Here is a 25,737-nt window from a genome sequence, read left to right as displayed (position 1 = left end):
GCTGGGACCACAGTCACCAAGAAAACCATTGGTAACACATTACGCCGTAATGGATTAAAATCCTGCAGTGCCCGCAAGGTCCCCCTGCTCAAGAAGGCACATGTACAGGCCCGTCTGAAGTTTGCAAATTAACATCTGGATGATTCTGAGAGTGATTGGGAGAAGGTGCTGTGGTCAGATGAGACTAAAATTGAGCTCTTTGGCATTAACTCAACTCGCTGTGTTTGGAAGAAGAGAAATTCTGGCTATGACGCAAAGAACACCGTCCCCACAGTCAAGCATGGAGGTGGAAACATTATGTTTTGGAGGTGGAAACATTATGTTTTGGGGGTGTTTCTCTGCTAAGGGCACAGGACTACTTCACCGCATCAATGGGAGAATGGATGGAGCCATGTACCGTCAAATCCTGAGTGACAACCTCCTTCCCTCCACCAGGACATTAAAAATGGCTCGTGGCTGGGTCTTCCAGCACGACAATGACCCGAAACATACAGCCAAGGCAACAAAGGAGTGGCTCAAAAAGAAGCACATTAAGGTTATGGAGTGGCCTAGCCAGTCTCCAGACCTAAATCCCATCGAAAACTTATGGAGGGAGCTGAAGATCCGAGTTGCCAAGCGACAGCCTCGAAATCTTAATGATTTACAGATGATCTGCAAAGAGGAGTGGTCCAAAATTCCATCTAACATGTGTGCAAACCTCATCATCAACTACAAAAAACGTCTGACTGCTGTGCTTGCCAACAAGGGTTTTGCCACCAAGTATTAAGTCTTGTTTGCCAAAGGGATCAAATACTTATTTCTCTGTGCACAATGCAAATAAATATATATAATTTTGACAATGTGATTTTCTTTTTTTTTTTTTTTATATAATCTATCTCTCACTGGTAAAAGTAACCTAGCCTAAAAAATCTAGACTGTTCATGTCTTTGACAGTGGGCAAACTTACAAAATCAGCAAGGGATCAAATACTTATTTCCTTCACTGTATAAAACAGGGATTGTCAAAACGAGACAACCCGCTGGGGCTAGACTTAGACAATTTTTTGTAGTGAATGATTGAATCGCCGTCCATAGGAATGCATTAGCCTGGAGTGCTTTATCTCACTGCAAAATATTTGCTGTGATCGCTGTCCATAGGAATGCATTAAGTAGCTTGAAAATCTCTTCAAAGTTGCTTCAGTCAAGCGATTTGCTAGTAATTTTTGTTTTTAATCACTAGATGGTGGGATTCAGAGCTACACACTTGTCAGGAGCCGTTTTGAAGGGATTTTCAAGCTACTTAATGTATTTCTTTGGACAGCGATTTATCACAGCGATTTTATTTAGTGAGTATAACGCCCATGGCCATGGACTGTCCGGATTACTCACTCTATGATGGCCGCAGCCATGGATCTGTGAGCGCTGGTCTCCACTTCGTTCTGCTGTGTGGAGTCGTGTTGTGCCTCTGGTCACGCCAGATGTGTTACACCATGCCTGGTGTCATCTGCCAGGCTTTGCATCAGCTGCCGTCTGAAGTACCATCTGTGCCTAGCCACTGCGACTGTCTGGACTATTCAGGTACCCTTGTGCTGGACTTTGTATTTTTGGGTACTCTGTTTGGCCAGCTGCTATCCCGCTACGGCGGTGCGGCCTAGTGGGTCACGGTCTGACACTGTCAATTTATTCATACATTTCCAGGAGGAATAATGGAGGAATTGCAATACACAGAGTTTTAAGAAAAGATGATCCAGCATTGGTATTTCATGGGGAATACAAGTATTTACTAAAACAGAAAAGGTGTCAGGAGAGGTGACAGGTTGTCTTTAAGATCTCAGCCTTTTTGTTTTCCTCTACAACTATATTTCTGCGGTTGCCATTTAGAAGGCTAATATTATGAGAATTCTATTCTATGTATTTATAGTTATACCTTTTCTTGGGGACTGAATTTAATGTTGGCTATTGTTCTTTCTGTACCCAACTGTTAACTTGATTACATTTTCACATTTCCTATTGATATGTTTGTATATTTTATATGCATTTTCACTATCTTTAACCTTCAATAATGCATCTTTATTTACCGGTACACATATAAAAACATACCATGTCCGTATGGTGTGTGTCACGAAGCGGGTTAGTGGACCCACTAGGCCGTACCGCCGCAGCGGGGAGGCAGCTGGCCAAACAACAGGACACCCCAGAAATACAATGTCCCGCACAAGGGTACCTGAATAGTCCAGATGGCGGCCGCAGCTCTGGCACAGATGAGATGGGTGCAGCAAATGGCGCCAAACGTGGTGGATGACACAGGAGCCGCAAGTTGCGCCAGACTTGGCGGATTCCTCCGGACATGGCAGATAACACAGGACGTGGCGGACTCCTCCGGACATGGCAGATGACACAGGACGTGGCGGATTCCTCCGGACGTGGCAGATGACACGGGACGTGGCGGATTCCTCTGGACATGGCAGATGACACGGGACGTGGCGGATTCCTCTGGACGTGGCAGATGACACAGGACGTGGCACGACTAGATACTAGGGCAAAGCACGGAAACAGGAACGGGGAACAAGGTACGGGTAACAACAGGAACGGGAAACACTAAGGGACCATTTGCAAGACAGACTGGGAAAACTAACAGCGCTCAGTCATCGAACTAGGGGGCTGGACCCCTCTTATAGCCCAGGGTACTCACGGGTCAAAGGTCGTTCAAGATGTCCGGTGCGCGCGCTGCCCCTTTAATAACGGGGACGAGCGTGCGCGCGCACCCTGCGGGCTCCGGCGAAGGTGAGTGGATGCAAGCGCTGGCGTCTCCTGAGGAGGAGGCTGGGGCCAGCGCTTGCCGACTCGTGGCTGCGGCTGTCAGCGGGAGGCTGGAGCTGACAGCCCGCAGCCACGGACGTTACAGTATCCCCCCTCTTACGCCCCCTCTTCTTGGGACCGGAGCGAGAGAGAAACTTCTTTAGAAGAGTAGGGGCATTTAGGTTCTCCTCCGGCTCCCAGGACCTCTCTTCGGGACCAAACCCCCTCCAATCCACCAAATACAAGGTCTTTCCTCTCACTCTCTTGGTGTCCAAGATCTCCTTTACCTCAAAGATGTCCGAGGAGCCGCTGGGAGCAACCGCAGGGCTGGGAGTCTTGGAATAGCGGTTTAGGATCACAGGCTTCAGGAGGGAGACGTGGAAGGAGTTGGGAATCCCGAGGGTAGGAGGCAGCCGAAGCTTGTAGGCGACAGGGTTGATCTGCTGCAGGACCTCGAATGGTCCAAGGAACCTGGGAGCGAACTTGTATGAAGGCACCTTCAAGCGAATGTTCCGAGAGGACAGCCAGACTTTAGTCCCCGGAAGATACTGAGGCGGCTCTTTTCTCTTAATATCTGCCTTTCGCTTCATGCGATCTACTGCCAGCAAAATAGAGGACCGGGTCTGTTGCCAGATTTGCAGGAAGTACCCATATGCAGAGTCAGCAGCGGGAACCTGAAATGAAGTCGACACAGGGAGAGGAACTCTTGGATGTTGACTGTACACGATGTGAAACGGAGTGGAAGTGGTGGACTCACTTGTGTGGTTGTTGTAAGAAAATTCAGCCCATGGTAGAATCTGTACCCAGTTATCGTGCTGTGAAGAGATGAAATGGCGGAGATAATTTTCCATGATCTGGTTGATCCTCTCAACTTGCCCATTGGATTGGGGGTGATAGGCAGAGGAAAAGTCCAATCTCACATCCAGGAGTTTACAGAGGGCTCTCCAGAACTTAGAGGTAAACTGAACCCCCCGGTCGGACACAATGTGAAGAGGCAAGCCATGCAAGCGGAAGATGTGCTGAATGAAGAGACTTGCCAGACGAGGAGCAGAAGGTAGGCCGGTCAGCGGGATAAAATGAGCCATCTTAGAGAACCGGTCCACCACCACCCAAACAGTGTTACATCCTGCTAAGGGGGGAAGGTCTGTGACGAAGTCCATCACAATGTGCTGCCAGGGGGCATTGGGTACAGGCAGAGGTTGAAGCAGGCCGGCAGGCTTGGAGTGAGTCACTTTGTTAGAGGCACACACCGTGCAAGCAGAGACAAAGTCCAGAACATCCTTAGGTAGCGTGGTCCACCAAAAGTGACGAGCAATTAGGTCTCAGGTTTTACGGACACCGGCGTGCCCAGCAAGTTTAGAACTATGTCCCCAGCGGAGAATTCTACTCCTGTCCGCCAACCGAACAAAAGTCCTCCCAGGAGGGATGTCTCTAACCTGCAGAGGATTAGCAGTGACGATGCAGGATGGGTCTATGATGGTCTGGAGGGACTCCACCGTGTCTTCCGTCTCAAACGATCTGGACAGGGCATCGGCCCTCACATTCTTGTCTGCGGGACGGTAGTGGAGCACAAACAGAAAACGGGTGAAGAACAGCGACCACCTGGCTTGACGAGGATTAAGTCTTTGAGCGGACTGAAGGTAAGTGAGGTTCTTGTGGTCGGTAAAGATCAGGATGGGGTGAGCAGCGCCCTCCAGAAGATGTCTCCACTGCTCCAGAGCTAATTTGATGGCCAGCAGCTCCCGATCTCCAATGGAGTAATTGCGCTCAGCAGAAGAAAACAGTCTAGAGTAGTAGCCACATACTACTGCCTTTCCTTTGGAGCTCCTCTGGAACAGGAGTGCACCTGCACCAACAGAGGAAGCATCCACTTCCAGTGAGAACTGCCGACATACGTCAGGATGATGGAGGATCGAGGCTGAAGTGAAGGCACTCTTCAGGCTATTAAATGCAGACTCTGCCTCCGGAGTCCACACTTTGGCGTTCACACCCTTCTTGGTAAGGGTCGAGATGGGAGACGTCAGAGAAGAGAAGTTAGGAATAAACTGCCGGTAGAAATTGGCGAATCCCAGGAACCGCTGTATGGCCCTTAAGCCTTGGGGACGTGGCCACTCCAGGACAGCCTTCACTTTCTCAGGATCCATCTTGAGGCCTTGATCCGAGATGATGTAGCCCAGGAAGGGCAGAGAACTCTTCTCAAAGATGCACTTCTCCAGCTTGGCGTATAAATGATTCTCCCTCAATCGTAGTAGAACCTGACGAACATGCCTCCGATGAGTCATCTGATCTGGGGAGAAAATTAAAATATCATCGAGATAAACAACAACACAGACATAGAGTAGATCTCGGAAGATGTCGTTAACGAACTCCTGAAACATTGCGGGAGCGTTACACAGTCCGAAGGGCATCACCAGGTATTCGTAGTGCCCGTCCCGAGTGTTAAATGCCGTCTTCCATTAGTCACCCCGGCGAATCCGGACTAGATTGTAAGCCCCACGCAGGTCTAGCTTAGAAAAATTTTTGGCCCCTCGTATGCGATCAAATAGCTCAGAGATGACTGGCAACGGGTATTTGTTCTTGACTGTGATCAGGTTGAGGCCCCTGTAGTCAATGCAGGGACGAAGGGATCCATCCTTCTTTTTAACGAAGAAGAATCCAGCCCCGGCCGGGGAGGAAGATTTTCGTATAAAACCCCTCTCCAGATTCTCCTTTATATAGGCCGACATGGATAGAGACTCAGGCAGGGAGAGAGGATATACCCGTCCACGGGGAAGAGAGGCATTAGGAACCAGTTCAATGGGGCAGTCATAGGTGCGATGTGGAGGCAGCGTCTCAGCCTCCTTTTTGCTGAAAACATCTGCATACTGAGCAAAATGGGGAGGCAGTCCCGACAGTGACTGAGGCAGAGAAGGCTTGACAGGATGGATCTGCAGCAGACAACGACCATGGCACTTGGAGCCCCATTGGAGAACCTCTCCAGAATTCCAGTCCAGGACTGGGGCATGTAGTCGAAGCCAAGGCAGGCGCAGCAGAACAGGATTGATGGCTTTGGGCAAAACAAGGAACGAAATAAATTCAGAATGAAGTACTCCAACCTGGAGCTTCAACGGCTTGGTTCTAGAGGTAATGGGATCAGGCAGAGGCAGTCCATTAACTGAGGCAACAGCCAAAGATGTCTCCAGGGGAACTGTGGGCAGCTGAAGATGATCCACAAGCTCTTTCTGGATGAAATTTGCAGCAGAGCCAGAGTCAAGATAGGCAGAGACTTGATGCGTCCTGTCGCCGTATACCAGGCTCACAGGAATAGTCAGTTTGGAAGCGAATCCTCTGTTAGATTCTGTTCCACCTAGTGTTGTCTCTCCAACCAATCCCAGGCAATAGGGTCTCTCCGGCCTCTGGGGGCACAGACGCACAACATGGCCTCCATGGCCGCAATACAAACAAAGTCCAAAAGTGCGTCTGCGTTGTCTCTCCTGGGTAGACAATTTAACATAAGTACTCTGCATCGGGTCCTCTGGTGGGACAGCAGAATCCAGCCTGGGAAGTTCTCCTCCCCGGAGAACCTCTTGGGAACGTTCCCGGATCCTCATGTCGACACGGGAGGCGAGTAGGATAAGATCGTCCAGGGTAGATGGCAGATCGCGAGCAGCCAGCTCGTCCTTGATCCCTGAAGACAGTCCCTGCCAGAATGTAGCCACCAAAGCCTCGTTGTTCCAGGTCAATTCAGCAGCCAGGATACGGAACTGAATGGCATACTCGCCCACGGAGAGGTCTCCCTGGTGTAGGGTCAGCAAGGATGCAGCAGCCGAAGAAACTCTCCCAGGTTCCTCAAAGATCGAGCGGAAGGTCTGTAAGAAGTACTGCAAGTCCCGGGTCTCTGGTCCCTGATGTTCCCACAGAGGATTGGCCCATGCCAGGGCTTTGCCGGTAAGGAGAGAGATGATAAAGGCGATCCTGACATCATCCGAACAGAAGGACCTGGCATGTAGTCTGAAATGGATCAGGCACTGATTCAAAAATCCCCTGCAGGACCTCGGATCTCCGTCATAGCGTGGAGGTAGCGGCAAGAAACACAGGGGGTTGGTACCGGTACAGACAGGAAGTGTGGCAGGCGGAACCGCAGGAACGGGTGCGGTGATGACTGTGGACGGAGCAAGCAGCCGATGGGCTATGGCGTTCACCGACAGGAGGAGCTGGTCTTGTCGTGACTGGAGATCCTCCATCTCAGCCAGCATGGCTTGTGTAGACAACGTCGCAGGTTGACCAGCGGGGTCCATGGCCTGAGCGTACTGTCACAGAGCGGGTTAGTGGACCCACTAGGCCGTACCGCCGCAGCGGGGAGGCAGCTGGCCAAACAACAGGACACCCCAGAAATACAATGTCCCGCACAAGGGTACCTGAATAGTCCAGATGGTGGCCGCAGCTCTGGCACAGATGAGATGGGTGCAGCAGATGGCGCCAAACGTGGCGGATGACAGGAGCCGCAAGTTGCGCCAGACGTGGCGGATTCCTCCGGACGTGGCAGATGACACAGGACGTGGCGGATTCCTTAGACGTGGCGGATTCCTCCAGACATGGCGGATGACACGGGACGTGGCGGATTCCTCCGGACGTGGCAGATTCCTCTGGACGTGGCAGATGACACAGGACCTGGCAGATTCCTCTGGACTTGGCACGACTAGATACTAGGGCAAAGCACGGAAACAGGAACGGGGAACAAGGTACGGGTAACAACAGGAACGGGAAACACTAAGGGACCATTTGCAAGACAGACTGGGAAAACTAACAGCGCTCAGTCATCGAACTAGGGGGCTGGACCCCTCTTATAGCCCAGGGTACTCACGGATCAAAGGTCGTTCAAGATGTCCGGTGCGCGCGCTGCCCCTTTAAGAGCGGGGACGAGCGTGCGCGCGCACCCTGCGGGCTCCGGCGAAGGTGAGTGGATGCAAGCGCTGGCGTCTCCTGAGGAGGAGGCTGGGGCCAGGGCTTGCCGACTCGTGGCTACGGCTGTCAGCGGGAGGCTGGAGCTGACAGCCCGCAGCCACGGACGTTACAGTGTGCCATAAGTCTAAAAGTTGGGGGTCCCACCCTCTTTCCATTGAAGTCTATGGGAGGTACGAAAACAGCCAAACAAGTAATGCATCCCCTCTAGAGCCAACCACCAGTCTCTATTTCCCAATTACTTTCAGAATAGTTAAAACCCCCATAATAAGAACGTATGACGTATCAGAAGTACAATTTGTCTGGATTTTATCGTTAAAGAGGAACTCGCACATATTCTTGGTAAAGCACGTTTCGCATTTTTTTTATTTGTGTTTTTTTTATACTCTAATGTTGTGCCAAGGTATCACTAGTTACAGGTCACCTCTGGGAAGAACTTATGTGCCTGTTCCTCCACAATGTTTTCTGTAATCTCGTTTGTTCTTACTAAAATTATGTTTAACCAGTTCCTGTGACTTATGTTGATGGTATTGTCACATAGAAGTCTACTCTACATAACGTGAGGCACATAATGATATGACACATTCCTCTACATGCAAAGCAGATAGACCTGATTCATTACCTACGTAACATATCTCACACATCTCACGGAGCTCAGGCAAATGGAAGTTATTCAGAAAATGGTATATAAACATACTGTTATATTATATAGTAGTAGACAATCATCCTGTATCATTGTGCAGGAAATACAGTGAATTTTGTATGAAAAAAAAGCCTTTTGGTGCTTGGAAGCTATAATCAAGCAGGCAAGTGGTTGACAGATCCTACTGTTGATAAGAGTTGAAATTTGCTACTTTTAGTGGATGTATTGCTGTGACTGGACTGTGGATGTTTGCTCATGCCAAGCTCATTTTATATCAATAAATTATACCTGCATTTAGGGCTGGGCAATTAATCTAAAAATAATTGAAATCGAAATTCAACACAATTAATCGACGTCATCATGCGAATTTCAGTTTTACCAATTATTTCCTCCCAGTTTAAACTGTATCTGCATCTTTAGGACGCAGATACAGTTGAATTCAATGGTAGAGCAGGGGACCGTAAGGCATTATACTGTGTGGAGGGCATTTATGGGGGCATTATGCTGTGTGGAGGGCATTTATGGAGGCATTATACTGTGTGGAGGACAGTTATGGGGGGCATTATACTGTGGTGGTAGCTATGGGGGGCATTATACTCTGTGTGGGCAGCCATGGGGGGCATTATAATCTGTGAGGGCAGCTAAAGGGGCATTGTACTCTGTGGAGAGCATTTATGGGGGCATTATACTGTGTGGAGAGCATTTATGGAGGCATTATACTATGTGGAGGACAGTTACGGGGGCATTATACTGTGGTGGTAGCTATGGAGGGCATTATACTCTGTGGGGGCAGCTATAGGGGCATTGTACTCTGTAGAGGGCAACTATAGGGGCATTATACTGTGTGGATGCAGTTATAGGGGCATTATACTGTGTGGGGGCAGTGTCAGGGGTTATATTATATACAGTAGTATAGAGCAGGCCCAGGGGATACATTTTAATTCAATGGCGTAGCATGCAAATAGGGAGCGTAGCATGCAAAAAAGGAGTGTGCCCTAAATAATCATTCAATAATCGGAATCAAGGTTACATGTTCAATTAATCGTAATTTTGATTTAGGTCATAATTACCCAGCCCTACCTGCATCCTATGTGTTTATAATGACAGATCTGTGAATGGCAGCTAAACTACTTGTTGATAGTTTCCAGGCAGCATATAAAGAATACTATTGATGCTATATTATAAAGATGAATACCTATACGAGTATAGACCATTGGCATGCGCCAAACAATAATGCATCCACACAAATCATAAAGCAAATATCAATACCTATACCAGACTGTGAAGACTACTAGTATATCCAGAAAATGAAACACACATAGCACAAGTACCATGACAATATAAAATAAACTTTATTGAAATATACATAACACATTGGCCATCAAAATATAAAAACAATATAGCACACAGTTAAAAAGGAGTATGGAGGAGCTGCGTGAATAATCCAATATATATGCTACCATACTATAAACATCCTGTGATGTGGTAACAAATGCAGATATCTATAGAAAAGATAATCATATAGATCAAGTATTTGGACAACAGAAGCACATAAATATATTTAGCACCTAACAGAAGAGCACACAATTGTGCATGCATATAAAAGTATACAGCTAAAGCTCCAAGTTGCACCCAAAACAAAGACCATGCCTTATAAATAAAGGATATTGCACAAACCCATGGACTGCATGATCGGAAGCACGCAGGAACACTCCACACTGACCGCCCCCCGACGCACGTTTCACCGTCAGCTTTCTCAAGGGGTACTGACTGATGGGATAGTGGTTGTTTTAAATATAAAATGCAGAGGGAGGGGACTACACGAATAGCCAAACACTAAGCAGTGTTCACAGCATATGGAGATCTGCAATCACAGATCAAATTACACCTACCATGCTGCAGGCACCATTAGGCTATGTTCACACGGGGCATTTTGCAGGAGAAACATCTGCCCCAAAATTCTGTTTGGAAGTCCGAGGCAGACATTCCTCTCCCTGCACGCCGATTTTCGCGGCGATTCTCGCGCCGCTTTTTGCCCGTGGCCATTGAGCGCCGCGGGCACAAAACAGCGCGAAACACGCTTTCTCTGCCTCCCATTGAAGTCAATGGGAGGTCAGAGGCGGAAGCGCACGAAGATATCAATGGGAGGCGTTTTCGGGCCGTTTTTGCCGAGCCTTGCGACGCGGTTTCCGCATCAAAAAACTTGGCAAGATACTCCGTGTGAACACAGCCTCAATGTGTTTCGCGCTGTTTTGTGCCTGCGGCGCTCAATGGTCGCGGGCGAAAAGCGGCGATTGATTTCAATGGGAGGTGTCGGCGTCTTTTTCCCGCGAGCAGTAAAACTGCCTCGCGGGAAGGGGAAGGGACATGCCCTATCTTCGGGCGCTTCCGCCTCTGACCTCCCATTGACTTCAATGGGAGGCAGAGAAAGCGCGTTTCGCGTTGTTTTGTGCCCGCGGCGCTCAATGGCCGCGAGCGAAAAGCGGCGCGAGAATCGCCGTGAAAATCGGCGTGCAGGGAGAGGAATGTCTGCCTCGGACTTCCAAACGGAATTTTGGGGCAGATGTTCCTCCTGCAAAATTCCCCGTGTGAACATAGCCTAATGGTGCCTGCAGCATGGTAGGTGTAATTTGATCTGTGATTGCAGATCTCCATATGCTGTGAACACTGCTTAGTGTTTGGCTATTCGTGTAGTCCCCTCCCTCTGCATTTTATATTTAAAACAACCACTATCCCATCAGTCAGTACCCCTTGAGAAAGCTGACGGCGAAACGTGCGTCGGGGGCGGTCAGTGTGGAGTGTTCCTACGTGCTTCCTATCATGCAGTCCATGGGTTTGTGCAATATCCTTTATTTATAAAGCATGGTCTTTGTTTTGGGTGCAACTTGGAGCTTTAGCTGTATACACTTATATGCACGCACAATTGTGTGCTCTTCTGTTAGGCGCTAAATATATTTATGTGCTTCTGTTGTCCAAATACTTGATCTATATGATTATCTTTTCTATAGATATCTGCATTTGTTACCACATCACAGGATGTTTATAGTATGGTAGCATATATATTGGATTATTCACGCAGCTCCTCCATACTCCTTTTTAACTGTGTGCTATATTGTTTTTATATTTTGATGGCCAATGTGTTATGTATATTTCAATAAAGTTTATTTTATATTGTCATGGTACTTGTGCTATGTGTGTCTCATTTTCTGGATATACTAGTAGTCTTCACAGTCTGGTATAGGTATTGATATATTATAAAGATGTCATGTTTTACATTTTCTGACTATACTGCCGATTTTAATTAAAGGTGTGGCTACACTTAAATAAACTAGCGCTGAGTTGTGTTTTCTCAGTGAAACCAGAATACCATGCTTGATAGTCCTCAAATTATTAAGCAATATATATATTTAGAACTTCGCAGATGTCTCACAATACCAGTTGTGTCACTAGCACCTTCTAAGTGTTTATGATTGTAATTCAGGAGTGCTTTCACACCTTAAGTAGTAATTGTTTTCACATTATACAACAGATCTGATTTTAGCAGTCTAACCAAAGAGCAACTAAACTAACCGCTGGATATGAACATTACAACAAATGCACCAAATGCATCTTTATAAATGTATTACCGCGACAATTGTGGCCTATTGACCGGGCCGTGCACCATCTATACCCCCTTATCGGAAGGAACATTTTTAAAAAATCTAATCTCTCCTTACCGTTCCTCTTCACTTCCCCCCCCTCCAGGTCCCCTCAGGCTCCTTCAGTGTGCCACGGCTCATACAAGGTTCTGACACTGAACAACGTCAGGGCCTTATATGCAAAGCAGGACTAAACGTCATGAATGCTGCGTCACATACAACGTCCTGATGCTGCCTGGCGTCAGTACATTGTATGAGCCGCAGCATGCTGAGGGAGCCTAAGGAACGCCGGAGTTTAGAAGCGAAGATGAGCTGTAAGGGCAGTATACTTTTTTATCATTGTCCGATGGTGATGGGGAAGGGGGGGGGGGGTAGTATGATGGGTGGCAAGGTACAGGGCTCGACCTTGCAATGCCCCACAGGGTAAAATCTACGCTAACTCCCAGCTGCTCCCAGATTTCCACTATAAATTATGCCAGTTTTCTAGCGCAAATTATAATAAATTTGTCAGGCTGTGATGCCGCCTTTTGTTAAAGAGGCTCTGTCACCAGATTCTCAAATTCCTATCTCCTATTGCATGTGATCGGCGCTGCAATGTAGATAACAGTAACGTTTGTTTGTTTTTTTTAAACGTACATTTTTGGCCAAGTTATGAGCTATTTTATATTTATGCAAATGAGCTTTGAAATGGACAACTGGGCGTGTTTTTATTTGTATGTCCAACTGGGTGTGTATTGTGTTTTTAACTGGGCGTGTTTACTTGTTATACTAACTGGGCGTTGTGGAGAGAAGTGTATGATGCTGACGAATCAGTGACCAATCAGCATCATGCACTACTCTCCATTTATTTACACAGCACAGTGTTCTTACTAGAACGATGTGCAGCCACATACACAAGTGTCCTGATAATGAATACACATGACCTCCAGCCTGGACGTCATGTGTACTCAGAATTGTGACACTTCTGAATCCTTTCTGTGAGATTTCCAGCAAGGGAAACGAAATCTCGTTTACCTCGTAATCTCGCGAGTGTCCTGACAATGAATATACATTACCTCCAGCAAGGACGTGATGTGTATTCAGAATCCTGACACGTCTGAATTCTTTTCTGTGAGATTTCCATGAAGGCAAACGTAATCTCGTGAGATTACGATGTAAACGAGATTACGTTTGCCTTGCTGGTAATCTCACAGAAAAGATTCAGACGTGTCAAGATTCGGAATAGACATCACATCCTGACTGGAGGTAATGTATATTCATTGTCAGGACACTGCAGTAATGTTAGTCTTTGTGTATGTGGCTGCACATAATGATATAGCTATATCGCTAGTGCAGTGTAAACGAATGGAGAGGAGTGCATGATGCTGATTGGTCACTGATTGGTCAGCGTCATACACTCCTCTCTACAACGCCCACTTGGTCTAAAGTAAAAACAAGCCCACTTGGACATTAAGAAACTAATTAGCATAAAGCGAAAAATCTCTCAAAGTGGTAAAAATAGATCGTTTTTCTAAATAAAAAGCACTGCTGTCACCTACATTATAGCGCTCATCTCCTTATGTAGGAGATAGGCCACTTATAATGTGTTGACAGAGCCTCTTTATGTAAAGGATCTGCCAGGCACAACTTCAGTGTATACGCCCATAGGTAATCAGTCTGCACCTGAGTCTATGTCTCTGAGACTGACTCCTTCTTCCACCACTCAGGATGGCAGGCTTAGGAGTGGGAGAGCCTATCGCAGCCTGGCCAGACGGAGCTAGCTCCTGCCCTCTGTCTATTTATACCTGCCTTTCCTGTTCCTCCTTTGCTTGTGATTCTTCTCGTGTGGTTTCCTGGCCCAGCTACAGCTTCGAACTATTTGATCCTGCTCCATACTGACCCTGGCTTACTGACTACTCTCCTGCTCTGCGTTTGGTACCTCGTTCACTCCTGGTTTGACTCTGCTCGTTCACCACTCTTGTTGCTCACGGTGTTGCCGTGGGCTACTGCCCCATTTCCCTTAGCTTTGTGTACCCTTGTCTGTTTGTCTCGTGCACTTACTGAGCGTAGGGACCGCCGCCCAGTTGTACCCCGTCGCCTAGGGCGGGTCGTTGCAAGTAGGCAGGGACAGAGTGGCGGGTAGATTAGGGCTCACTTGTCCGTTTCCCTACCCCTATCATTACATAATCACAAGCCCTATACCTAGTCTACCCTGGTCCCTGACACTACTATGGACCCCCTTGAGACCCTGGCCCAGCAAGTGCAGGGTCTCTCCCTACAGGTCCAGGCCCTGGCTCAGAGGGTCAACCAGCCTGACGCTACCATGGTAGTGCCCCTCACCTCTTGAACCCCACCTCAAGTTGCCTGACCGGTTCTCAGGGGACCGGAGGACTTTTCTCTCCTTTCGGGAGAGTTATAGGTTCTACTTTCGCTTAAAGCCTCACTCCTCAGGTTCTGAGAGCCAGCGGGTGGGTATAATTATGTCCCGGCTCCAGGAAGGGCCCCAAGAGTGGGCCTTCTCCTTGGCTCCTGACGCCCCTGAACTTTCCTCCGTTGATCGTTTCTTTTCTGCTCTCGGACTCCTTTATGACGAGACTGACGGGACTGCCTTTGCCGAGAGTCAGCTGGTGACCTTACGTCAGGGTAAGAGACCTGTTGAGGGGTATTGTGCTGACTTTAGGAAGTGGTGCGTAGCTTCTCGGTGGAATGACCCTGCCTTAAGTTGCCAGTTTAGGTTGGGTCTGTCGAACGCCCTGAAAGACCTGCTAGTTAGCTATCCCTCTTCTGACTCCCTTGACCAGGTTATGGCTTTAGCGGTACGACTTGACCGATGTCTCAGGGAACGATGAATTGAACGTTTTTGTGTTTTTCCCTCTGACTCCCCCATGATGCCTCCCAAGGTCCCGTTGCTTCGCTCTTCCACGGAAGACTCGGAGGTACCTATGCAACTCGGGGCCTCCGTGTCCCCCCGACAACGTAGAGAGTTCTGCAGGAAGAATGGTCTCTGCTTCTATTGTGGGGATGACAAGCATCAAGTGAACACCTGTCCTAGGCGTAAGAATAAGCAGCCGGAAAATTCCGCGCCTAAGTGATCATCGGGGAGGTCACTTGGGCGCACAGGTATTTCCCATAAATATGAAACGTAATAAAATCTTGATTCCCTTTCAGGTCTCTTTTGGTGGTAGGTCTGCTACCAGCAGTGCCTTCGTGGATTCAGGGTCTTCTGCTAATATCATGTCTGTGGAATTTGCTATGTCTCTAGCTATGCCTTTGATTGATTTGCCTAAACCTGTCCCTGTAGTGGGTATCGACTCCACTCTTGCTAATAGTTATTTTACACAGCATACCCCTGTTTTTGAACTCCTTGTTGGCTCCATGCATTTGGAGCAGTGCTCTGTACTGTTGATGCAGGGATTATCGTCCGATTTGGTTTTAGGCCTTCCCTGGTTGCAGTTGCATAATCCCACGTTTGACTGGAATACTGGGGAGCTTACCAAATGGGGTAATGAATGCTTGACGTCATGTTTTGCTGTTAATTCTATTTCTCCCCCTGAGAAGGTGAACACGCTACCTGAGTTTGTTCAGGACTTCGCTGATGTTTTCTCTAAGGAGGCCTCCGAAGTGTTACCTTCTCATAGAGAATACGATTGCGCTATCGAATTGGTACCAGGAGCGAAGCTCCCTAAGGGTAGGATATTTAATCTTTCTTGTCCCGAACGTGAAGCCATGAGAGAGTATATCCAGGAATGCCTGGCCAAGGGTTACATTCGCCCCTCTACTTCTCCGGTAGGTGCTGGCTTCTTCTTCGTAGGGAAGAAGGATGGTGGTCTTAGGCCATGCATTGACTACCGTAACTTGAATAAGGTCACTGTAAGGAACCAGTATCCCCTTCCTTTGATTCCTGATCTCTTTAATCAGGTTCAGGGGCCCAATGGTTCCCTAAGTTTGATCTACGTTGGGCGTATAACCTTATCCGCATCAAAGAGGGGGATAAGTGGAAGACTGCGTTTAATACGCCCGAATGTCATTTCGAATACCTCGTCATGCCCTTTGGGTTGTGTAATGCTCCTGCGGTCTTCCAGAATTTCATAAATGAGATTTTAAGAGATTACCTGGGGGTATTTCTTGTAGTGTACCTTGATGACATACTGGTGTTTTCCAAGGACTTGTCCTCCCACATTGAGCATGTCAGGAAGGTGCTCCAGGTCCTTCGGGAAAACAAACTGTTTGCGAAAACCGAAAAATGTGTGTTTGGGGTACAGGAGATACCATTTTTGGGTCAAATCCTCACTCCTCATGAATTCCGCATGGACCCCGCCAAGGTCCAGGCTGTGGCGGAATGGGTCCAACCTGCCTCACTGAAGGCGTTACAGTGTTTCTTGGGATTCGCTAATTATTACAGGATATTTGTTGCTAACTTCTCGGTCATCGATAAGACTCTTACGGACCTCACTCGCAAGGGTGCTGATCTCGTCCACTGGCCTCCTGAGGCTGTCCAGGCTTTTGAGGTCCTTAAGAAGTGCTTTATCTCGGCCCCGGTGCTGGTTCAGCCCAAACAAATGGAGCCATTTATCGTGGAAGTTGACGCATCCGAGGTGGGAGTGGGGGCTGTCTTGTCCCAGGGTACCAGGTCCCTCACCCATCTCCGTCCCTGTGCCTAGTTCTCCAGGAAGTTTTCGCCCACTGAGAGTAACTATGATATTGGCAACCGCGAACTCTTAGCCATTAAATGGGCATTTGAAGAGTGGCACCACTTCCTGGAGGGGGCTAGGCACCAGGTAACGGTCCTTACCGAACACAAGAATCTGGTTTTCCTAGAATCTGTCCGGAGGCTAAACCCGAGACAAGCTCGATGGGCGCTATTTTTTACCAGATTCAACTTTTTGGTTACCTATAGGGCTGGGTCTAAAAATATTAAGGCCGATGCACTGTCGCGGAGCTTCATGGCCAGCCCTCCTTCGGAGGAAGATCCTGCTTGTATTTTGCCTCCTGGTATAATCATTTCTTCTATTGATTCTGATTTAGTCTCTGAAATTGCGGCCGATCAAGGTTCAGCTCCCGGGAACCTTCCTGAGGACAAGCTGTTTGTTCCCCTGCAATTCCGGCTAAGGGTACTTAGGAAGAATCATGACTCCGCACTATCTGGTCATCCAGGCGTCCTGGGTACCAAACACCTCATTGCCAGAAACTATTGGTGGCCTGGGTAGCCTAAAGAGGTTTGTGCTAGATCCAAGACTCCCAGGTCCCGACCAGCGGGCTTACTACGTTCTTTGCCCATTCCCCAGAGACCTTGGACCCATATCTCCATGGATTTTATCACCGATTTGCCTCCATCTCAAGGCAAGTCGGTGGTGTGGGTTGTAGTAGACCGCTTCAGTAAGATGTGCCACTTTGTGCCCCTCAAGAAACTACCCAATGCCAAAACTTTAGCTACCTTGTTTGTCAAACACATCCTGCGTCTCCATGGGGCCCCTGTCAATATTGTTTCGGACAGAGGGGTACAATTTGTTTCATTGTTTTGGAGAGCCTTCTGTAAAAAGTTGGAGATTGATCTGTCCTTCTCCTCTGCCTTCCATCCTGAAACTAATGGCCAAACGGAGAGGACTAATCAATCTCTAGAACAATATTTAAGGTGTTTTGTCTCTGACTGTCAATATGATTGGGTCTAATTCATTCCCCTCGCCGAATTTTCCCTTAATAACCGGGTCAGTAACTCGTCAGGGGTCTCCCCCTTTTTCTGTAATTTTGGGTTTAATCCACGGTTCTCCGTTTCACCTGGTAGTTCCAACAATCCCGAGGTAGAGGTAGTTCATCGGGAACTGTGCACAGTCTGGGCCCAGGTTCAGAAGAACCTAGAGCCGTCCCAGAGCGTACAAAAAACTCAGGCTGATAGAAGACGTTCTGCTAACCCCTTGTTTAGGGTCGGGGATCTGGTGTGGTTATCGTCTAGGAACTTGCTCCTTAAGGTCCCGTCCAAGAAGTTTGCTCCCCGGTTTATTGGGCCGTATAAAGTCATTGAAGTCCTCAATCCTGTCTCCTTCCGACTGGAGTTGCCCCCATCTTTTCGAACACACGACGTGTTTCATGCCTCCCTCCTTAAACGCTGCTCCCCGTCCTTGGCTCCCTCGAGGAAACCTCCTGTTCCCGTTCTCACCCCTGAGGGGGTGGAATTCGAGGTGGCCAAGATTGTGGACAGCAAGATGGTCCAAGGCTCCCTTCAGTACCTGGTCCATTGGAGAGGATACGGGCCTGAGGAGAGGACTTGGGTACCCGCCCGGGATGTTCACGCTGGGGTATTGGTCAGGAAGTTCCACCTTCGTTTCCCCAATAAACCAGGTCCACTTAGAAAGGGTCCGGTGGCCCCTCATAAAAGGGGGGGTACTGTAAAGGATCTGCCAGGCACAACTTCTGTGTATACGCCCATGGGTAATCAGTCTGCACCTGCTTCTATGTCTGTGAGACTGACTCCATCTTCCACCACTCAGGATGGCAGGCTTAGGAGTGGGAGAGCCTATCGCAGCCTGGCCAGACGGAGCTAGCTCCCGCCCTCTGTCTATTTCTACCTGCCTTTCCTGTTCCTCCTTTGCTTGTGATTCTTCTCGTGTGGTTTCCTGGCCCAGCTACAGCTTCTAACTATTTGATCCTGCTCCATACTGACCCAGGCTTACTGACTACTCTCCTGCTCTGCGTTTGGTACCTCGTTCACTCCTGGTTTGACTCGGCTCGTTCACCACTCTTGTTGTTCACGCCGTGGGCTACTGCCCCATTTCCCTTAGCTTTGTGTACCCTTGTCTGTTTGTCTCGTGCACTTACTGAGCGTAGGGACCGCCGCCCAGTTGTACCCCGTCGCCTAGGGCGGGTCGTTGCAAGTAGGCAGGGACAGAGTGGCGGGTAGATTAGGGCTCACTTGTCCGTTTCCCTACCCCTATCATTACACTTTAACTGGTTGCCGACACAGGACGAGTATGCTCGTCCTGAGCGGCGAGCACTTCGCGCATTAGGACGAGCATACTCGTCCTGTGTGACAGCAGTCTCTGCCGTCTCTGTGTGTGCAATCGAGAGCGGGGCAACGGCTGTAATACACAGCCACGGCCCCGCTCTGACAGCGGAGAGGAGAGAAACATCTTCTCTCCGCTGTTAACGCTGTGATGACAGCTGATCGTGACATTCAAAGAGAGGGGACTGCACATTGATCGCGTCACAGAAAATAACTGACGCGATCAAAGCCCACAACTCATATGGCCAGACAGCCCAGGGTCCAGTGAAGGACCCCGGGGCTGTCTAAACATATTTCCTGTTGTTAGGGCATACTGAGGTATGGCCTAACAACTGCCTGTGTACAATCAGTACACAGGCTAATGTACTGGCATATAGATCTATGCCAGTATATTGCAGTTACAAATTCAAAATCAAAATGATAAATCCCTTTATGGGATTAAAAAGAAAAGTTAAATGAATGTAAAAAAAAAATAATGGTAAATAAATAAATAAAAAGTAAATAAAATACACAAACACAAATTTTTTATAATAAATAAACTTTTTAAAATATAAGTCCCAAAACATGAAATAATATAGACATATTTGGTATCGCCACGACCGTAACAACCTGTACATCAAATGTATAACATTATTTATGATCGGTGTATGGTATAAAAAAATAAATATTAAAACTGCTGCGCAACTGCTTTTTTTTCTGCATTTTAATCTAATTAAAAATTTATAGAAATGAAACGATAATGTATTTGTACCAAAAAATGGTACGTACATAAAGTACAACTCGTCCCGCAAAAAACAAAGTCTCATACAACTACGTCGTACAAAAAATAAAAGCGTTATGAGCGTCGGGATGCAAAGAGGGAAATGTAAAAAAAATTGCTCTGTCCTCAAGGCCAAAATTGGCCGTGTCCTTAAGGGGTTAAACCCATGATCAGAGCCCTAGGAAAGACGCACACCCACCCTGGATTCTAAACCAGTGTTGTTGGTATGGACTTTAAATTGTTTGCTTTCCAGAGAAAGCCTATGAGTCCTGCTTTCCCCACCCCCACAGTAATTGACAGATGTCCATGTATATAGACTCATAAGCCGTCACTTAGGCCTTTGCAGTGTACATCAGAGGTACATACGTCCAACGGACGTATAAGCATACAGTGGGAAATGTCACCTATAGGGTCCTATTGTAAGAAAACATATACCGCACAGTATGAATTTTTTTTTACTGGATATCGCTGTATGGAGCAGCCTAGTCTACTACGCTATTCTATACCTTTTTCTTTGGGGTATACTGATAAATATCGCCCCGATGTAGGCCCAAAGGCCACACTTTCAGGTTGAATTCTGAGCCTATAAATAGGTTTAATGTATACACATAGGAGCTTTCCCAGCATATACATTAAACGTACACTGCAAACGCAGTGTGCACAGAGCCTTACTCTGTGTGGGCGAGAGAAGCAGGATTTACAGGCTTTCTCTATAGTTCCTCATAGCACTTAAACAGCTTTTTACATAAATGCTACATCAAAACATAGAAAGCCATATATCCCGAGGTTATCATCTTCCCCCTCTATTCTATGCTGCCACCAGAGATGGCAGCAGGGGAGATCTGACAGAGCCACTTTAAAGGTAATGTGTCGCTAGTTAAACTGTTCGTGTATAGGTGATTAGACATTGTTCTAATTTTTTTTATTTTTTTCACGAGTCAGGAAATATTACAAATTAGATTCTAATTTATAATATTTCCCAGCGCTGGTCACTAGATGGAGCAATTCCCAAAATTGCAGCATTGCATGTGGTAAAGCAACCACATTGCTTTATGCTGCAAAATTTGAGAAAACTCACTCACTCTAGTGAGCTCTCAGAACCCCCCCCTCCTTTATCCTGGCTAGTGCCGGGAGAAACGAGGGGATTGAACGGTCAAACCTCCTACACTGTGTGTCGCCATTTTTTGAGCTAACACACAGTGTAGTAGGTTAACATACAGTAGTAATCACACACTAAAACACGAACATACATAGAAATAACTTACCTGCTCCTGCCGCCGCCGCTCCCTCTGGTCCGTCTGCTCCGTCTGCTACCGCCGCTCCAAGTGCACAAGTCCGGAAGCCGCGACCGGAAGTAGTAATCTTACTGTCCGGCCGTGACTTCCGGTCCACAGGAAAATGGCGCCGGACGTCGCACAGTTGAACTTGGACTGTGTGGGAGCGGCGCATGCGCCGTTCACACACAGACGGCGTACAGCATAGTGGATGGAACGGGCCCCATTCGCATTCACTATGGGACTGTATGTGCCGTATTCCATGTCTGTATGTGTCGTTAATCGACACATACAGAAATGGAAAAAAAAATGGCAGCCCCCATAGGGAAGAAAAAGTGAAAAAATAAAAAAAAGTAAAACACAAACACACAAATAAATAAAAAAAAATGTTTAATAACACATTAAAGTCAAATTGATCTAAAAAATTTTTTTTTCGAGATACTGGTCCTTTAACCCCTTCAAAAGGCAGCTATTTTGGGCCTAGAAGACACAGCAACTTTTTTCTTTTTTTCATCTGCATTCTGAGAGTCATAACTAATTCTTTCGTTGACGTAGGAGGGCTTATTTCTTGCAGGAGGAGTTGTATTTTTTTATTGGCACCGTTGTGGGGTACATATAATGTATAAAAAACATTACTAATAATGGAAAAAAAACAGCAATTCCAACATTGTTTTTTGGGATAATTTTCACAGCTCTTGCCATGTGGTAAAAATTATTTATTAACTTTATTCTGCGAGCCATTACCACTGCAGTGATTACAAATGTATATAGTTTTTTTTATGTTTTACTACTTTTGCACAGCAAAACCCCTTTTTTTAATCAGTGACCAATCAGCATCATACACTTCTCATTGTTCCAGCCCAGCTTCTTTCACTGCACAATCACACTGTAACAATAGGCTGGAACAATGAGAATTGTATGACGCTGATTGGTCACTGATTGGTCAGCGTCATACACTCTTCTGTACAACGCCCAGTTGGTAAAAAGTAAAAACACGGCCAGTTGTCTATTAAGAAACTAATTAGAATAAATCTAAAATTGCTCATAACTTGCTAAAAAATTATCGTTTTTCAAAATAAAAACTACTGTTATCTACATTACAGCGCCAATCAGATTATGTAGGAGATAGGGCACTTATAATCTGGTGACAGTCTCTTTAATATGTGTATTTTTATATACCACCATCTCTTTCAGTCCCCGCTGCTAGGGAGGGGAACATAGCATCTCAGTGCTGGGTTGTAGTTATTTATTTTCTTTCGATAGTGCACTATTGTTGGGTTCAGGAGGGACACGGTCACGGGACTCTGTGTCTGCCTGTCAGAGTCATTATTTAAAAACATGTTTTTATCCGATGAGACAGGTGTGGTGGAGTAGGAAGGTTAATAATTGTTAGAAACAGATAAAACGATAACATTGTATAATGTTGTCTCATGAGTTAACTATGGACACTTTTTATCTGAGATTCATGTTCTCATCAGACTGGAATTCTTTGAATCTTTGAAGTTTCAAAGATTATTAAAAAATTTAAAGTATTTTTTAACTTTCCAGACTGAACTCGAGATTTCAGACAATAGGCTACAATGATATATTTATATAGCACATGATCACAATAGGAGTTTTAATGTTTCATTATTCTGACAAAGCACAGCACACAATCATACATTGCTAGGACCGGAAGGTGGAACATAATAATGTATTTTTTGCCTGTATGTGCAGAATATAAATCGTAGGCAGAAAGTTACAACCACTGTTGGCAATTTAGAGTTATGCAGCTGAATCTTCTGGTCAATGAGTTACCCACCTCCATAAAAGTATACACAGTCACTTCCCTGTTCACCATTTCTACCTCCCCTCTCCTACATAGATGTCTTTATAAAGGGTTTTTTCCCAAATAACAATAACGGCACATCAGTTTGATATGCCATAAATGTCTGATAGATGGGGATCTGTTCTCTAGGACCCCCACCAAGAGCGGGAGTTGTCTGGTCCCTCGCTCCCAGTTGAGAACTCATCATGCTTGGTCACTCTCCATAGAACTGTATAGGGTATATATGGAAACAGTTGAGTCGGCATACTAATCTGTTTCCATATCATCCTTAGACTTCAGTGAGAGATGCAGGAAAAGTAGAGTGCCATGATCTAGTACAAGAGTGTTTTGGACGCTCAACTGACCTAGAGGACACACTTTCTAACCACACCTCAATTGGTAGCTGCTAGAAAGGAAGAGAACATGGTGCCTTGTTTTTCTAAGGGCATTTGTTAGTAGACAAACAATAAAGGGTAACATTTAAAGAATAGCTCATTAAATAAATAAGTTATAGCTGTTTCACTAGCTGCAAGAGTCTGTAGCCTGGTCATGAAAGTATTAGCTAGGGCCACCGCAGTAAAGTGTCACCATTAGTTGCGTATTTCATAATGTCATTCTGTATTCCAAGTCCACACACGAGGAAACTGAAATATAGCACCATCCAACATGATCACTGCAGGGATGACCCTTTAGGGCCTTTATGCATTGGGGGCCGATTATTGTGTCAGAGTCTGGCTCCACCAGAGGATTCCCAGCCATTCAAGTATTCAGCAATGAGCAGAATTTACTCACCAGAATTCTGAGTCTGTATTTCCATAGCCTCTCTGCTACTCCCCCTGTCTTTTCGATGCTTTCGTGCTCTCATCGAAGTATAAAAACGTGAGTGCCTGCGGATAGGGATGTAACGGGGCTGTTCACATCCCTCCATATTTTCTTCATCACCTTCCTCTTCTTCTGAGACCTGGTGCTGCTTCATCCCAAAGGCCTGTGTTTGCGTCCTTGGGCCAAGTCCCTTTACGCTTTCTCCTTCTCTAGTTAAGCGCCTCATCTCTCCCCCTTTATTTAACAGGCGATAAACAAGAGATGCGTCTTCATTCCATATTATATATTGTTGCTGTAGGCATGAAACAAAAGCACACAAAAACATTCATTAAATACAAATACGCAGTTTAGAAATGGCTTTGCATGTCACATGAATTGTTTCATCTGCCTGAGGCTGTGTACAATGGGAAGTTCGTTTTCCAGTGGGAAAAATTTTAGAGAATCACCCGTAACAATATTGATGGATACCATAACAGAAATTATGATAATGCCACTGAGAGATTTAAAGATTCAAGAGGAAACTATTTTTACGTTTATCAATATTCCAAATGCATTTCTGCCCATGACAGAGGCAAACTAAATTCCACTTTGTCCCCTCCCCCACTCTCAGGCTATGTTCAAACAGGGCTGATATACGCTGCTTAATAGCACATAGAGTATCCACCATGGGCGCCGCATGGAATTCCGGCATAAAAACCGCACCAAATAGTGGTGCAATTTTTCGGCCGTAATGTCCGCTGCAGAAAACGACACATAAAATAAAAGAACATTATATGGATTATCAGTGGTGTTCTAGAATGGCAATAGTTTAATATTTCATATCCCTGGAGCTCAAGAGTAGATTAGTGGTCAATACTGTAATTGATGTCTGTTTCTCCGGAATCGCCTCAATTCTGTCTGGTTCTTCAGGTCTCCCACTGATCTGTTCATTATTTCTGTGATTATATCCATTAAGGCATCATTTACACAAGCGTAATATACCCGCGTGCGACGCGCGTGCTTTTCACGCTTGTCGTACGCACCTATATTAGTCTATGGGGCAGTGCAGACAGTCCGTGAGTTTTGTGCAGCGTGAGTCCGCTGCGTAAAACTCACGACTTGTTCTATATTTCGCTGTTTTTCGCGCATCACGCACCCATTGAAGTCAATCGGTGCGTGAAAACCACGCATGCCGCACGCATGCGCAACAGCTGTCAAACTCTGAATGTACCACGTGCTTTTCGGTTTACAAACATCCAAACGGAGTGTTATAATGATGGCGGCTGCGCGAAAATCACGCAGCCGCGCATCATACACTGATGACACACGCAGCTGTTAAGTGCCTTTTGCGCACGCAAAACGCCGTGTTTTTTGTGTGCGCAAAACGCACACGCTCGTGTAAATAAGGCCTAATAATGTTGTTGGTCATTATTTTTATATATATGTGTATATATATATATATATATATATATATATATATATATATATATAATGCGCTCCAAAATACGAGACAGCACTCCAGAATTTGTGAAAATTACTTGAGAAAGGCCCCATGGAGTAGGGCTGAAACGTTGCATTAATGTGATCCTATTTTTTCACAAATTCTGGAGTACTGTCTCGTATTTTGGAGCACATTGGTTATTTGGGACACTGGTCGAGTGTCTGAACGGGAATTTTTTGCACCCTATACAGAAGGAACGGTGCTGCTTTTTCTTTGTTTTTAGTTTATATATATATATATATATATATATATATATGCCCACATGCTAGATACAGTATGTGCTGAGGTCACTTAAATTTATTTTGGTATTTTTGTAAGGCTAGGTCAGTTTGGGTCTTTTTTTAAAAAAAAAAATTTTAAGAGTTGATTTATACTTTTAATGGATAACAAAACAAAATGATCAACAACTGATGAAGTAAAAAAATTATTTGTTAACACACTTTTGTTTCATATAGAGAAATATGAACAATATCGGTGTAAAACTGATTAAAAAAACCCCTGCGAGGAAACCATGTGATGATACTGCAATCCATGGAGTTCACCTTTATTTATTCTGCCAAGTATTGGCAGAGCTCATTATTTGCATGTTTTGTGCCAAACACAAGAAACAGGATTAACT

At 46.2% G+C, this 25,737-nt stretch overlaps 1 long non-coding RNA gene across 1 annotated transcript in view; it reads right to left on the bottom strand.

The window, feature by feature from the left end:
- LOC142698904 (uncharacterized) overlaps positions 1 to 25,737 on the bottom strand; it is a 66,567-nt gene that overhangs the window by 24,148 nt on the left and 16,682 nt on the right. The window contains exon 2 of the long non-coding RNA XR_012865835.1: positions 23,609 to 23,930. This is a non-coding gene — a long non-coding RNA (uncharacterized LOC142698904). The remainder of the gene's footprint in view (positions 1 to 23,608; positions 23,931 to 25,737) is intronic.

The sequence above is a fragment of the Rhinoderma darwinii genome, unplaced genomic scaffold (assembly GCF_050947455.1).
Source record: "Rhinoderma darwinii isolate aRhiDar2 unplaced genomic scaffold, aRhiDar2.hap1 Scaffold_1047, whole genome shotgun sequence".
NCBI classification, from domain to species: Eukaryota; Metazoa; Chordata; class Amphibia; order Anura; family Rhinodermatidae; genus Rhinoderma; species Rhinoderma darwinii.
Note: the sequence above shows the minus strand (reverse complement) of the source record. Positions and strands in the feature narration are given on the sequence as shown.